The sequence below is a fragment of the Vigna unguiculata genome, chromosome 10 (assembly GCF_037176805.1).
Source record: "Vigna unguiculata cultivar grain cowpea cultivar isolate G323 ecotype 2 chromosome 10, ASM3717680v1, whole genome shotgun sequence".
In the NCBI taxonomy this organism is placed as follows: domain Eukaryota; kingdom Viridiplantae; phylum Streptophyta; class Magnoliopsida; order Fabales; family Fabaceae; genus Vigna; species Vigna unguiculata.
In genome coordinates, this window is record NC_140801.1 from 11506173 (window position 1) to 11521330 (window position 15158).

Consider the following 15158-nt stretch of genomic DNA (forward strand, 5'->3'; position numbering starts at 1 on the left):
TTAGATGTTGATAAATGTTCTCTTTAGAGTTCAAGAAAATGATGAATATCTTCTTGGTCCAGAAGCACCATATCTTAGTGTCATAGAAACACTAATGTATCTTAGTAATTATACTTGACCTGATATTGCATTTGCTGTAAATTTATTAAGCAATATATAGTTCTTCAACTACAAGAAGAAAATGGTTTGGAGTAAAACATATACTTCGTTACCTTAAGGGTACTACGAATATGAGCTTATTCCATCCAAATGATTCAGAATTAGACCTAATGGGTTATGTATATGCATGTTACTTTACATATTCTCACAATGTCACAATGGTTGATCACAAACAAGATGTTTGTTCACATGTGGTAGCACAATGGTTTCATGATGGTATATGAAACAAACCATAGTAGCAACATCGTTTAATCATACAAAATTACGAGAAAAGTTGTGAATATGTTTGGTTAAGGTCTATAATTCAACATGTGCAAGAAACTTGTGGTTATCCTCGACAAAGATGGAATCAACAACCATATATGAAGACAATAGTGTATTGTTCAATTGAAAAGATGATATAGATATCCAAAAATTCATTCATGTGAAAATCTGGCAGGTAGGGATGTCAAAATGGCCAGACCCGACGGGCCGGCCCGCCAGCCCGACCAAAAAAATACGGCCTTAGGCAAGTAAATCAACTCACCAACCTGAGGCAACCCGGCCTGCCAAGACCGCTAACCTGTCGGGCCAACCCGTGGGCCAAAATGGGCCAACTCGCAGCCCGTTTAACCACTGATAAACATGTGCAAAAATCTCGAAATTGTGCAAACTCTCGTCTTCTTCACCACTCCTTACTCTCTCATCTTCAACATCGAACTCGTCTCCTCCATCAGACTCACTCTCTGATCTCACTTCTCTCGATCAACGCGGCCAGCCATCACACTAGCACGCAATGCAGCAACCACCACGAGACTCGACGCAGCCACCACACCACTACCACGACGAGGGAGAAATGACCAGCACCGAAATGCAAGGAGGTTCCAACACGAGGATGAGGTTCTGATGAAGCAGTGGTAGCCACACGAACAAGTTTTGATTTGTTCCCCAAAATTAAAAACCCCATGATTGAAAGCCCTATTCTGATTTTGCCCTAATTTGCCCTGATTGTTCCCCAAAATTGAAAACCCTAACAAAGGGATTGAGAGTCCTTGAATAGGCCTATGGCAGAGAGAAGTTGTAAGACCCGGGAAAAATTAAATATTTAATTAAATAATTATTTAATAAATGAGGGTAATGAGGACCTTTAAGGCAATAAATGCGGAATGTTATGATGTGGAAAAGTATTAGCTCAAGTGGTTGAGAGTACTTTGATTATGTGAGAGGACTTGGGTTCGAGTCCAATTTGTGTCATTTTGTATGTTATTATTATTATTTTTAAATTATATTAATTATGTTGTGGAATGTGATAGTACGTGAATCATATTAGTTAACATGAAATATGCATTGGCATGATGGTTTGGCATTGATTTGGCATTTGCATGGTTGTGGGTTCAAGTCTTGGAGAACTTAATCTTAACTTTATTTTGGCTATTTTTAGTTTTGATTTGAAGTTGAAGGGTTAAAGGAAACCCTAGCAGACCTAGCAGTCAAGGGTAGCTGGAAACAAACTAATTAAGTGTGCTTGAATGGCAATTACACCACTCCTTAATGCAATTTTCGTTTTAGGACCTTAAACCATCCTTAAAAATATCATTAAAAAGCTAATTGAGAGAGGGGAGAAGGTTTCTGCTGAGATTATCATGGGATAGGCAGAGGAGTGCGAAATTCAGAGGGAAATTGATAGTGTGAGTGGATTTTTCAGGCTGAATTGTGAGAAGCCAAGGAAAGTTAACTAGAGTCAAAGGGAAGAAGCACAAAGTCACTCAAGGAAAACTTTAATCCAGGTTAGGGGAGTTATTTATTGTATGTTTAACTCGTTTTTGAATAGTCATATATCGTTATGTAAAGATTGCATGAATTCTTTTCTTTCTGATTTGGTTCTGCACTATTCTATTGAGGTTTCTGGATTTTTCCAAAAACCGCCTGGCGATTCAATCCCTACTGCCAGGCGACACATCAAATACTGGTGCGATTCTTGATTTTGGCTTGAACCGCCTGGCAACGATGAATATCTGCCAGACGGTGCAATTTTGTTCGTGTATTTTTCTTGGATTCCGATTGATGTTGTGTTTATTGGACTCCTGGAAGTGATTTTTGTGAATGCTATTGTCTGTTTAATGTGGTTTTGCATTAGAGTCTAATAGTGGTTCTATGAAGCCATGAATGGACAATCACGAGTGGAATTGGGTTCTTGTACGGGAAGGGGAAATGAGTGATGTAATTGTAACAATGAGTATGTGACGCAAAAAAGGACAATATTGGATTATGCAATCGGTGAAGTGGAGGGAATTGGTGAGGGTTGGTAAACTGAATTGGGCGTAAAATCAAGGAAGGGGGGGACTCGGGACTAGAGTATGCAAATCTAGAGTGTGCAGGTACTGTGATACCGCATGGCAGCACCTTGTTGACCGCCAAACGACGTCTGGAACAGGGCCAGCAAAGTGTTTTGTTTGGATGGCTGCAAAGGACGTTGGTTGAAGTGGATTAGGATATAATACTTGACCTTTTAAAATACAAAGAATAGCTGCCATGAAGTTATAATTGTTAAGGCTTGAGAAAGAGTTGGTGAGAATGTGGTATTTAGGTCATTATTGCAGGTTGATAGTTGCAGTGTCAGTTTGGTAGCCCAAGTATGGGTACAACACTGATCAGATAGGAGTGGCAGGAATAATGGAAATAATAGAAGGTAAGAAAATAGGAGCAGGGGTATATTGATTGTGAGAGCAGGTTCATGGTAATCAATAAGGTAAGGGATGGAGCAGGATATAGTTGAAGCGGAAATAATTGTGTTTGTGCAATACTTTGGGTATGATAATGTAAACTGAATAGCTCGTATGTGGTAATGGTGGGTATAATATTGCAGTTTTGGAGCATGTTCCTTTAAAGAATCAAGTGAGGTATGTTAAGGCATAATGATATTTAATTTGGGCATGTATTAGTGGTACTCGGAGTGTTTTAGTGATGGTAATGTGTCTTAATTATTATGATTAATGTGTGAAATTTGTATTGCAAGTTTGGTACCTTTTAAGACATGTACATAGTGCCAAAAACTAGTAGCATTGCACTACTGGTATGGTGCTTGTCGGCACGGGGCGAACCACCAGGCGGTAGGGTCTAAATCAGTGGCAGTAGCCACTGTCTGCAGGAGGCCTAGTGGCAGATTTGTGTCGGCCATGCGGTGACGGAGCAGCGTGGCTCCTGTTTGGCCGCTGGCGCCTGGTGGCAAGGGGTTTGGCCGCCGGGCGGTTGACTTCCAGTTTCCGCCTAGCGGAGTCTAGGTGGCGCCAGGCATTTTGGTTGCTGTGGAATTGTTGTTGCGTGGATTAGTAGACTTGAAGGACTAAGTTCACTCACATTCATGCTTGGGCTTGATGGACTAAGTCCAATAGGGGTTTGGGATGTGCTTGGTGGTGGGACGCATGATGGGCATGGAACTAGTTAGTTCCCGTCGGCTACTATTGGGCGAGGAGTCCTTAGTATGGTGATTACATGCGTCAGACGCACGATGGGCAAGGAATAGTTTTATTCCCGTTGGCTACTATTGGGCGAGGAGTCCATAGTATGGTGATTGCGTGCGTGCCAGGGTCCAAGCTAGGAAGGCTTGGATGTCTTACTACAGACGAGGAGTTTGTGGGGTTGGACTATGAGCAAGATTGGCTCGTAGGGTTGGACCATGAAAGGGATAGTTTCGTGGGAGCACAGTAAAGTCCCAAGACCTAGTTCATGCATATGACTCATGAAGGAATATGAGATCAGAGGTGGGTAATTTGCAATTAACAGATATCAGTAAAATTTATTTCTTGGGATGGGTGTCATATTTATTTTACATTTATATGTGCATAGCTCACCCTATCTGCTTGTGTGTGGCGATGATCGGATAATTTATTATCCGGGAGCAGATCATTTGACAAGTGAGCCAAGAGACGCTTGAGTTTGGAGAGCAGGATTATATGGGCATTTGAAGACTTTGAGTTTTTTGATATTTTTCATGTTTTTGAACATTAGCTATTTTAGCTTTTATAGTTTGTATAAATTTTGGATTACGAACATTTATAATGTTTGCAACGTTGCGATTTTCAATTTTCTCGTATTTTAGGAACATGTGATTATAAATGAGGTATTATCAATATTATCGCGTCTTATTTTATTTTATTTTAATTCGCTTATATTTTTTTAAAAGTAATATTCCTTAAGAATGTTACAAAAGTGGCAGTGGTTCTAAGTCAATATTTCCTGTTAACCATGAAGTTAATTTGAAGATAATGTTATGTCATTTCCTTTCTTGTTACCGTAATGGAAGTTGTGTAAATAAATAAAGAAAATTGGACCACCTGTTGAAAGAGCTTGCGATGAATAATTGGAATTGAAAATAATTGTTTGTGTCTAATGGAAAATGATTGGCATTGAACTTCTTGGATAAATTGTAAATTTCTACTGATGTTTTTAAGTTAAAGATTATTTTAATTTCTATTGTTGTTTTGAATTGAAAGATACCAGAGTGGTTATTTTGTTATATAAAGCCATTGTTTTAATCATGTGCATGTTCTATCCAATTGAGAAAGTGCTACTGTTCGTCAAGCTCAATTTATTTAGTTGCATGTGAATGTCATTGTTTAATTTAAAGTATTTCAAATTATTTTATATGAAATCAAAAAAAATGGCGGGCTGGCCCGCTAGCCCGTCAACCTGTCAGCCCGCGGGTTAAGTTCTTAATTTCAACCCATTTTCACCTGACGGGTCAGCCCGGCCCGACCTATTTTATGCGGGCTAAAATAGGGTCGGGCTAAAACTGGTCGGGTTGGCCCGTTTTGCCACCTTTGCTAAGAAGAACTTTTGAGCAAATAATTCAAGTTTGAACTCCATCACCTTAATGATGTAAGTTTATACGAGGGGGAGAGATAGAATATGTGATAAACAATATTGTATTAAAGTATATAGAAGGTTGTACTCTTTTTCCTTCACTTGGTTTTTTATCCCAAATGGTTTTTCCTAGTAAGATTTTAACGAGACACATTCTTTTATCAATGGACACTCAAAGGGGAGTGTTATGAATTAATGATTGTCAATTAATTCAATACATTTACTCATATGATTGATATGATTGATACTCATATGATTTATTACTCTTTATGTAAATATTTGTATTAACTAGTTGATTTGTTTGCTTTATAGATTACATGTTGTATCTATAAATAAGATTCTTCCTATTAATAAATAATACACATATGAGAGTTGTTCCATATTCTCTTATTCTCTATCCTTTCTCTCCTTCTTCTGTTTCTTATTAGGCTCATTTCGTAACAATTTTCTATTTATATTATATTAACAAGTAAATTTAAATTGACTAATTGTCTTTAATTTATTAAATATCATACTTGTATTATCTTAAAATTTAATCATTAAAATAGAATACTATATAATTATGATTATCTAAATATGTCTTGTATTAAATATTTAATAATTTTATTAACATGACATTGTACAACTGTCAATCGTTTAACACATGTATTAATGATAAAATATGGTTTATTAAAAGTAATATACTTTTAATTTATAGTTTTTTACAAATTTAAAAAATTACATCTTTTAATAAAAATAATTTAAAAAATTACATCTTTTAATAAAAATAAAATATGTTTTATGGCTTTCTTTTCTTCCTATGGCTTCTTTGTATTAATGAATCTAGAACTGGACTTAAATTGAACAAATTTATAAGTAATTTTGCTTCTCTGCCCATTATTGTGGGAAAATCTCTTCGAATGATTGGCTCATTATGAAAAGAGGCTTAAGCAATTGAACCTGCTATTTTGTCCGTCTAAGTCATAGGATGCTTTGTTAAATCTAGTTCGTTACTGGAGCTTTAATTGTTCTTCTCATATTCTTCTGCATTTTACTTTCCTTAAGCAGATATCTCAACACATCCTTCATTTTGCTTTTGTCTATCTATATAGATGCTGAAATTTTTATTCGTGTCCCATTATGAATGTCATATATAAGGCACAATGTATCACGGTTAACCTTTCGAGCGTTTGATGAATGCACAAAGTAAAGTTTCCCTTATTCCTTTCATTTTTGTCTTCCTTAGTTAGCTCTTTCTTGTTTCTTTTATGCCTAAAAATTTTAGAATGCTTTCTGAATTGTTTTTAAATTATTTGATAGTGGTATTCTTTGTACCAGGGTGTCTCTGTTCTTAAACTGTTTGTAGAGGATTTAAAAATAAGTTAAACAATTTTAAACCTTCAATAATTGTTAAATAATAATAATAAAATATGACATTTTGTGGCAGTTTTAACGGTTAAAATATGGTAAAATTTCATAAAATCAAAAATTTTGTAGTGGTTTTTAATTGCTAGTATTTTTTTTGTCTAGCAACAATACCGGTGGTTAAATTTGTTTTGATACAAACTGTTTTTTACATGTATAATTCTAATAATTTATTAAACCATCAGAAATTTTTATTGTTTCATTATATAAAAAACCTTGAGCAACCAACTGTGTTTTGTATTTAACAATTTCATCATTCATAATTTGATTTTTGTGCAAAATTTCATATGTACCCAATGGATTTCACACCTTTAGGTGTGCGAACTATAGGTCCAAAAACCTTTTGTTTAGCAAGCAAATATAATTATGCTTCTTTGCATTCATTTTGGTCAATCATTCCTTTGTCGACAATCTTCAATGATCATTGGTTATTGATCCTCATTGTCATTCATCGCTATATTATATGTAAAAGTTTCATCAATGTTGATTTCGTTTTGGTTCCATATTATATGATTCATGACATAATTTATTGAGATCTCATCATTTTCAACAATTTAAGGTACTTGAGATTCTTTTGGAACCAAATCATTAATTATGTCAAATGAATCTTTTGGGATTTTCACCTTTTCGATTAGGTCATCTTGCATTTTAGCTTCATTTCTCATTCAAGAGTTTTTATCTTTGGAACCAATAGGCCTACAACGCTTCAATCATGTTTTTAGAACTAATAGGCCTACCACGCTTCAAGCGTATTATGAATTAATATCAAATATACTCGGAACATTAGCAACTTATATATATATATATATATATATATATATATATATATATATATATATATATATATATATATATATGATTTGATTACCCTTTCTATCAGTAAGAACATTTGGTAATTGATTGACTAATTTTGTAAATTAATTATCTTTTGAACTTCCAATTCACATTCTTTTCTATGAGGATCAAGATAAAATAATGATAATTCATTTCAACCAATATTCTTTTCCAATTGTTTTCTTTCTCCCCCTAATGTTGGACAAACTTATTCATCAAAGTGATAGTTGAAAATTCGAACTGTAAATAAGTTTCATGTTGGTAGTTTAAGAGATTTCATTATTGAGGGAGAATCATATCCAACATATATTCTCAATTGTCTCTAAGGACCCATCATAGTCCCTTTTAGTGGGGAAAACATATACACCACACTCAAATATTCTTACATGAGAATATTAGGTCATTGACCAAAAAACCAATTGCATAATAGAGTATTTATGATAACTTGTTGGTTTGATGCGAATCAACAATGCAATTGGAATATTAGCTCTCATAAGTAATGCTCATGCAACCAATTTTAGACGTTTTACTAATGATTCTACAAGTCTATTTTGAGTATGAACATGTGCTATTGGATGCTCAACTTCAATTCCAATTGATATACAACACTCATGAAAAGCATGAGATGTAATTTAATTAGTATTATCAAAACATATTTTCTTAATCAGATAATTTGGGAGGTGAGCTCTTAATTGTACTAATAACTTTGCAAATACTTGATTGCGAGTTGATAATAAACAAATATGTGATCATCTAGTTGATGCACCAATTAAAACTATGAAATATATAAATGATCCACATGGTGAGTGTATTAGAACACAAATATCACCATGTATTCATTCTAAAAATGAAATTGACTCATTTCTAATTTTTTTGGTGATGGTCTTAATATCAACTTTTGTGAAAGTATAATACATGAGAACTCATTGGTTTGAGGAAGTTTTGTGAAAGTATAATACCCTCCAAAGATTTTTGAATTTTTGTTTTTAAATATATACATTTTGAAATTTTTAAAATTTTTAAATTTTTTTTTAATTATAAGTAGTATATTTTATAAATGGATGAAAATTAAATTGTTCGTCTTTTTTTTATTTATAAAATACAACCAATTAATGTTAATAGATAATAAAACATAAATTTTATATATATATATATATATATATATATATATATAAAGAGAGAAATATTCAGGTTTAATTAATCTTTTAGTCACTATTTTCATCTAAAAATATCAAGTTGGTTCTTAAGTTTTTTTTAGTCTCAATTTGATCTTGACTTTTGAAAAATTGATACAAGTTGGTCATTCTCGTTAAATTTATTAAAGCGGATCAAGGATTTTCATCAAGAGTAATAGTGAGATTATGTTAATTACACCAACAAAACAAACTATCTTTATTTACAACTTTAAGTTTAATGAAAAAACATTGATCTATTTCAAAAAATTTAATGAAAATAACCAAATTGCATCAGTTTTTCAAAATTCAAAACCAAATTGAAATTAAACAAGATTGGAGGACCAACTTAACATTTTCAAAAGAATAATTAAACCAAATATTTATTAAGATATTTTTTATGTTATTTCTTGTTGTCTTGTTAGTTTTACAAAAATTGTACTCATTTCTCACTCTCATATATTTTTTTTAAAGAAAAAAGGTAATTATTTTTTCTCTCATTTCTCATTTGTCTTATTTCTTTTTTGAAGAAAATAAAAGTAATTATCTTTTATCTTACTTGATAATGAAATATTAATTTAATAGTTAACATTGTTTTTTTTTTATCTCATGAGCCTTTGGTATATTCATTGTTTATGAATATAGAAGAAATAACAATGTATTATGTATACTATTTTTTTCTTTAATATTTATGCTTCTCAATTTTTTTAGTAAGGTATGATAAATTATTTTTAATATTATTTTAAAAATAGGTATATTGATGAAGAATAAAAGAATATATTCATTATTCAAAAATGATAAAAGTGAAGCTATTCGTGAAGATGAAAACATGATAGATTATATCTTTCACAACATTAAACTAAAAATCAAATTATTCAGTTAGAGGAACCAATTTTTAAAACATTATACTAATGATCCAACAATTTAATGATAAAAGAATTATACTATTTGGCCCCTCCAAAACTTGTGGTTAAGATCCACCAATGCATATGGTCATAATCAGAATCACCATCTTCATAAGAAAAGTGTGTTTTTATGTTCTTCTCATTATTTGTAAGATGCTTTGATGTAAGACAAGTACAACTCAAATGACCTTTTCCATTGTAATGATAATATATACTTTTATCTTATTTACCAATATTTTCACATTTTTCTCTCCCCTTTTTCACATTATTGTGCCACTTCTGGTGAAAAAATGTGTTAGACATGTTTCATGATTTTCTATCAAAAACTCATTGCTTTGTTCAACCACACAAAGACATTAAATAAATTCATAATATTTAATGTTGCATTCACTTTAGGGAATGGAGCAGATTGGACGAATCTCGTGATTTTTCATCAAAAGCTTCATTGCTTTGTTTAGCCATACAAAGACATGAAATAACTTCATAATATTTGTGAAATCTATTTTCACAATATTGTTGTCGTAGAAGCAAATTAGTTGCTTAGATGCTTTATTCTTTCTTTAATGGTATCCTAAGACCCATTGCATCTAAATGTATTTCAACATTTAAAATCCAATATAAGTAATTCTTCCTTGTAATATCAAGGATGAAAAATTCAAAATTTGCAAGATTTGACATGTTTAAAAATTAGTACATAGAATAATAGTAATAATCATCATAAAAATAATAATAATAATTATCACCATCATAATAAAAATAATAATAATAAGACGAAGATGAAAATTGATAAAGTCAAACAATTCTTATCACAAGAATAAAAATATAAGATAAAATTGTAAATGAAGTAAGGATTAGAAAGAGACTGGATTGAGACACGACATTGTCGTCAGAGAGGAAAATGCTTCCACTAGCATTTAGTTGGTTGGAGCATGGTGCTGATAACGTGTTATAAAATAAAGCTAATAATATAGAGAAGAAGTAAAGGAAAGATAGAGAATGAGAGAATGAGGAGCAACTTCACTGTGTCTTAATATTGATAGGAAGAGTCCTATTTATAGATATAACATGGTAACCCATAAAGGATATAAATCAAATAGTTAATACAAATATTTACATAAAGAGTAATGAATCATATGAGTATCAATCATATCAATCATATGAGTAATTGTATCAAATCAATCGACGACCATTAATTCATAACAATTAGAAATATTTCACTGTGTAGTGTTTTTGAGATATATATATATATATATATATATATATATATATATATATATGTATATATATATATAATATTTGTATATAAATAGTTTTAGAGATTTCAAATTTGCAATTTGTTTTACACAATTAATATAATCATAATATTAAATATATAAAATGCGATTACACTTGTGAGAAAAAAATATTTGAGGAAAAATACTGTGATATTGAAACATTTTCGTCAATTGTAATTCTTCTAAACTATAAAATAATAAATTATTATGTCTTATTGCTTGAGGTTATGTTTGGCTCCTGGTTGGGTTCCACAGTATTGGTGACCTTTGAATGCATCATTCTATAAACTTTGCCTATACCTATTCATGTGTAGGGTCTTTTTGTCTCTGTTTTTGGCTGTGTATTTTGGAACAGCAGAACAAGTTTATGGCTACTGCTTTAGTCCCATGTGCATCTTCTTTAGGGTCTTTTTATTCTTTGATGGATCTCTAGTTATTGGCTGTCATGTTTTGTAAGATTTTGATACCAAGTTTTTATATCCTTTTGTACAGGTTATTGATCTTTTTGTAAAAGGGTTAGAGTATCCGATAAATGCTCTTCTTTAATTTATTCATTCTTTGCTGAAAAAAAAATAGAATCCTCGTGATTTGTTTATTGCAAATTACAAATATTCACTACTGGAAAATGGGCTTATAATGATAGGTAAAACGAGCTTACTATGACAGGTATTCTGGTGTCATAGTTTCAGGAGTCATAGAAAATGCGTGTTTTTTACGACATTGCAGAAACCTGTCATAGTAAGTCAGACTTACTATGATAGGTAGTGGAAACTACGTCATAGTAAGTCAGATTTTTTTTAATGATTTTTCTATTTTACCATTTTTCTTTCCATTCAATTTACCTGCAAATAACTTTCATATCACCAGACCAAACAATTTGAAACCAAACCAAGAACCTGTTGTATACTCTGATTTCGGCGGCCTCTTGATAAACATCAGCATGCTTTCCCCTTAGGCGCTGTAAAGCATACTCACACTCTTTCCACCGACCAACCTTAGCCTGCAGAAGATGACATGTGTTGAAACTAATCATTTAACAAACAGAAGAAAAAACTTGGTTGCTTGTGTGATATGTGTCCAATATGCACTGATGAAAGAGAAAAATTCCAGAAGCTAAAAACAACTCACCAGCCACTTGGGAGAATCAGGGATGAAAGGAAGAGTGAGAAGGTGCACAATAGAAGGAACAGTTCCTGAGATAAAGACAAAAAATTATATCAGTTACTTGGAACCTTTTTTTAATTTCGTTTTGTGAAAAAGAGCAACATAAGGAGGGCGAACGGCGCGCGGTGCGCGGAGGACACGTGGACAGCTCGCAGACGATGCGTGGAGGACGCGTGGACAGCTCGCGGACGATGCCTGGAGGACAAGCGGACAGCTCACGGACGGCGCCCGGACAGTGCGGACGACACGCAGACGACATGCAAATAGTGCAGAGGACGCGCGAATAGCTCACGGATGGTGCGCGGAGGACGAGCAGACAGCTCGTGGACGGCGCACGAATAGTGCCAACGGCCCACGGACGGCATGCGAACAATGAGGATGGCGCGCGGACGACGAGCGAAGGGCAAGCGGACGACGAGCGGAAGGTGAGTGAACGGCGAGTGGAAGGTCAGCGAATGGCGTGAGAACGATGTGCGAATGACTATTTCGAGAAAGAAACTATGCTTCTGAATGTTGGAGAAAATGGAGATGAGAAAGAGAAAAAGAAATGAGGGAAGGAAAAAAATTAGGGATTTGAAGATATTATGACAGGTTTATGTAAATCTGTCATAATATATTTTTAACATAATTTCAATTTTGCCACCGTGCCCATCTACTATTATAGGTCCTTTGCACCTGTCATAATAAATTTTTCCTTCTCACTTATTATGATAGATTCCTTTTTACCAGTCATAATAATTGTTATTTTTATTACAAAAATGTCACCTGTCAACTTATTATGATAGGTGGCTTATACCTGTCGTCATAGATTCCTCTTTTTCCACTAGTGATTTATGCCGAAACAACAAGAAAAGGTGATAATATATATTGAAACACTAACTTATTTTCAATATTAAAAGTAAATGCATACTTTAATTTTAATTAATTAAAATAAATGCATTTTATATTATTATAATTTAAATCATGAATATTTAACTTCAAATATATAAAACTATGATGTAAATGATTTTAATGTTAATTTAATTATGTACCTGTAAACAAAATTTCTATAGCAATGGTTCATAACCATGTCACTTTACGTTTTTGTCTTTTTTTCAGATAAAAAACAAGTTACGTGGTTCTTGTTATGTTTTAGGCGATATTGAAATCATTACAAAATCCATATCACATATATTTATTATTAAATATGACGGTGAGAACCATAAGTGGGTTTGTACATGATAATTACACTAACATACTTGTAATAATTTAACTGTTATATTTTATAGAATATACTTAATACAAGTTGTTTTCAAAAATATGAAATCTGACAAATTAATCTAAATAATTAAGATGAAATTAAAAATAATTATATTATACAATAAAAAGTGAATCAAATATAATTTATTAGTGTTGCTTAGTTTAATGAATTTGACTAAAATATACACACTTAATATTACTTATTTATTTGCTCACACATTAAAAATACAATCGTAATAAATAATAGGATGTTAAAAATATAAAATGCAATTACATTTGTGGGCCAAAAAGTATTTAAGAAAAACTATTCTATATATTGAAACATTTTCGTCTATTGTAATTCTTCTAAAAAAAATAATAGATTACAATCCTCGTGCTCTGTTTATTACAAATTACTAATATTTATACAAAAACAAAAGAAAAGGTGATAATATATATTAAAACACTAACTTATTTTCAATATTAAAAGTAAATGCATACTTTAATTTTAATTAATTAAACTAAATGCATTTTAAATTTTTTATAATTTAAATCATGAATATTTAACTTCAAATATATATATATATATATATATATATATATATATATATATATATAATTATGATGTAAATGATTTTAATATTAATTTAATTATGTACTTGTAAACAAAATTTATCTATAGCAATAGTTCATAATTACGTCACTTCACGTTTTTGTCTTTTTCAGATAAAAAAAAACAAGTTACGGGTACTTCTTATGTTTTAGGCGATGTTGAAAGTTATTTTTTCTCTAAATAAAATTAAATAATAATAAAGATAAATTAATCTTCAACAACATATTTATTTTAATTTCTGATATTTTGAAAGCTTTATTTTATTTATAATTTTAGTTATTTATCTAATACCTTGTATGTATTTTTCATTTATACACTAAAATATAATATTTTTTTTATAAATTCAGTTATTAATTATGAAAATATAAAAAGGGTTGTCATATACACAGATCTCATATAATCATTTGACAACACTGTATTTTTTCTGCCAAAATATAGTTTGTTTTTCTATTTATCATAATAGATAACTATATTAATTAAAATAGGTATAAATAATGAATATATTTCAATTTTAATTAGCTAAAATAATAATTTAGGTGATTGAGATTATTTAAAGTTAAAATAGCTAGACTATTTAAAGCACACAGTTAAAGTATCTAATGCATTTTATGATGCTTGTCGTGAAATTTAACAATTTCTTGAGTTTTTGTTTGTTTTTATATATTGGTTCTTTTATTAGTCTTTAAACGAGTGTCGTTTGATTCATGTGAAGAGAAGGAGGAAAGTTAGTATTGGGTGATCTTGATAAAAAATTTGGAGGAGGAAAAATAATGTACCGAAATTTTATATATTTAATTATTACTATTAATATAATAAAAGTATATATAATTTAGTATTAAAATTTTTGTATGTTTTTTCTTAAAAAAATTATAGTTTTGAAATTGTATTTGATATGAAATTCATGTTAAATACGTTTTTCTAATTTCATCTATTTTCCTGAATATTTTCATATTTGAGAATGTTTTCTTATAATAAGTTCCAAAGAATTAATATAAAACATTCTGCCTGTAACGCCCCAAAAACTGAATAACCTCAATTAATAAAACATCACATACATGAATATTCAGAGAGTACGGATTTAGGGTATGAAGGTATACAATACGTCAAATATACCCAGATTACAAGAAAAGGGCCCCACATGGCCCCACCAGAAAAAAATACTGAAAAGAAAACAAATAAATATACTAGGCCTTGTTCGGACAAGAAAGCATAAATAATATAAAATCCTCCAATAATGGGCCCCACAGTGGGTCCAACACCTGTCCAATCCATCAAGATGCAGCATCCCTATTACACTCACCAATGCCAGGGGTTCTCACATCTGCTCACATCAACCAGGTTGATGATCATTGCAAAGGGAGAGACCACGCATAACACACAAGCAAGCAAAAGGGTAAGCTAGCGAAAAAGTCATCATATCATGCACTCAACATACCATTTCACATTCAAACATACATAGCAGACACCCACATGTGAAGTACTCATCCATATCAAAACCTAAGACTTGACTATCCGGATACGTATCTAAGGCACCACCACGTGGCAGTGGAATTATGTCCTAGCAATGAGGCGT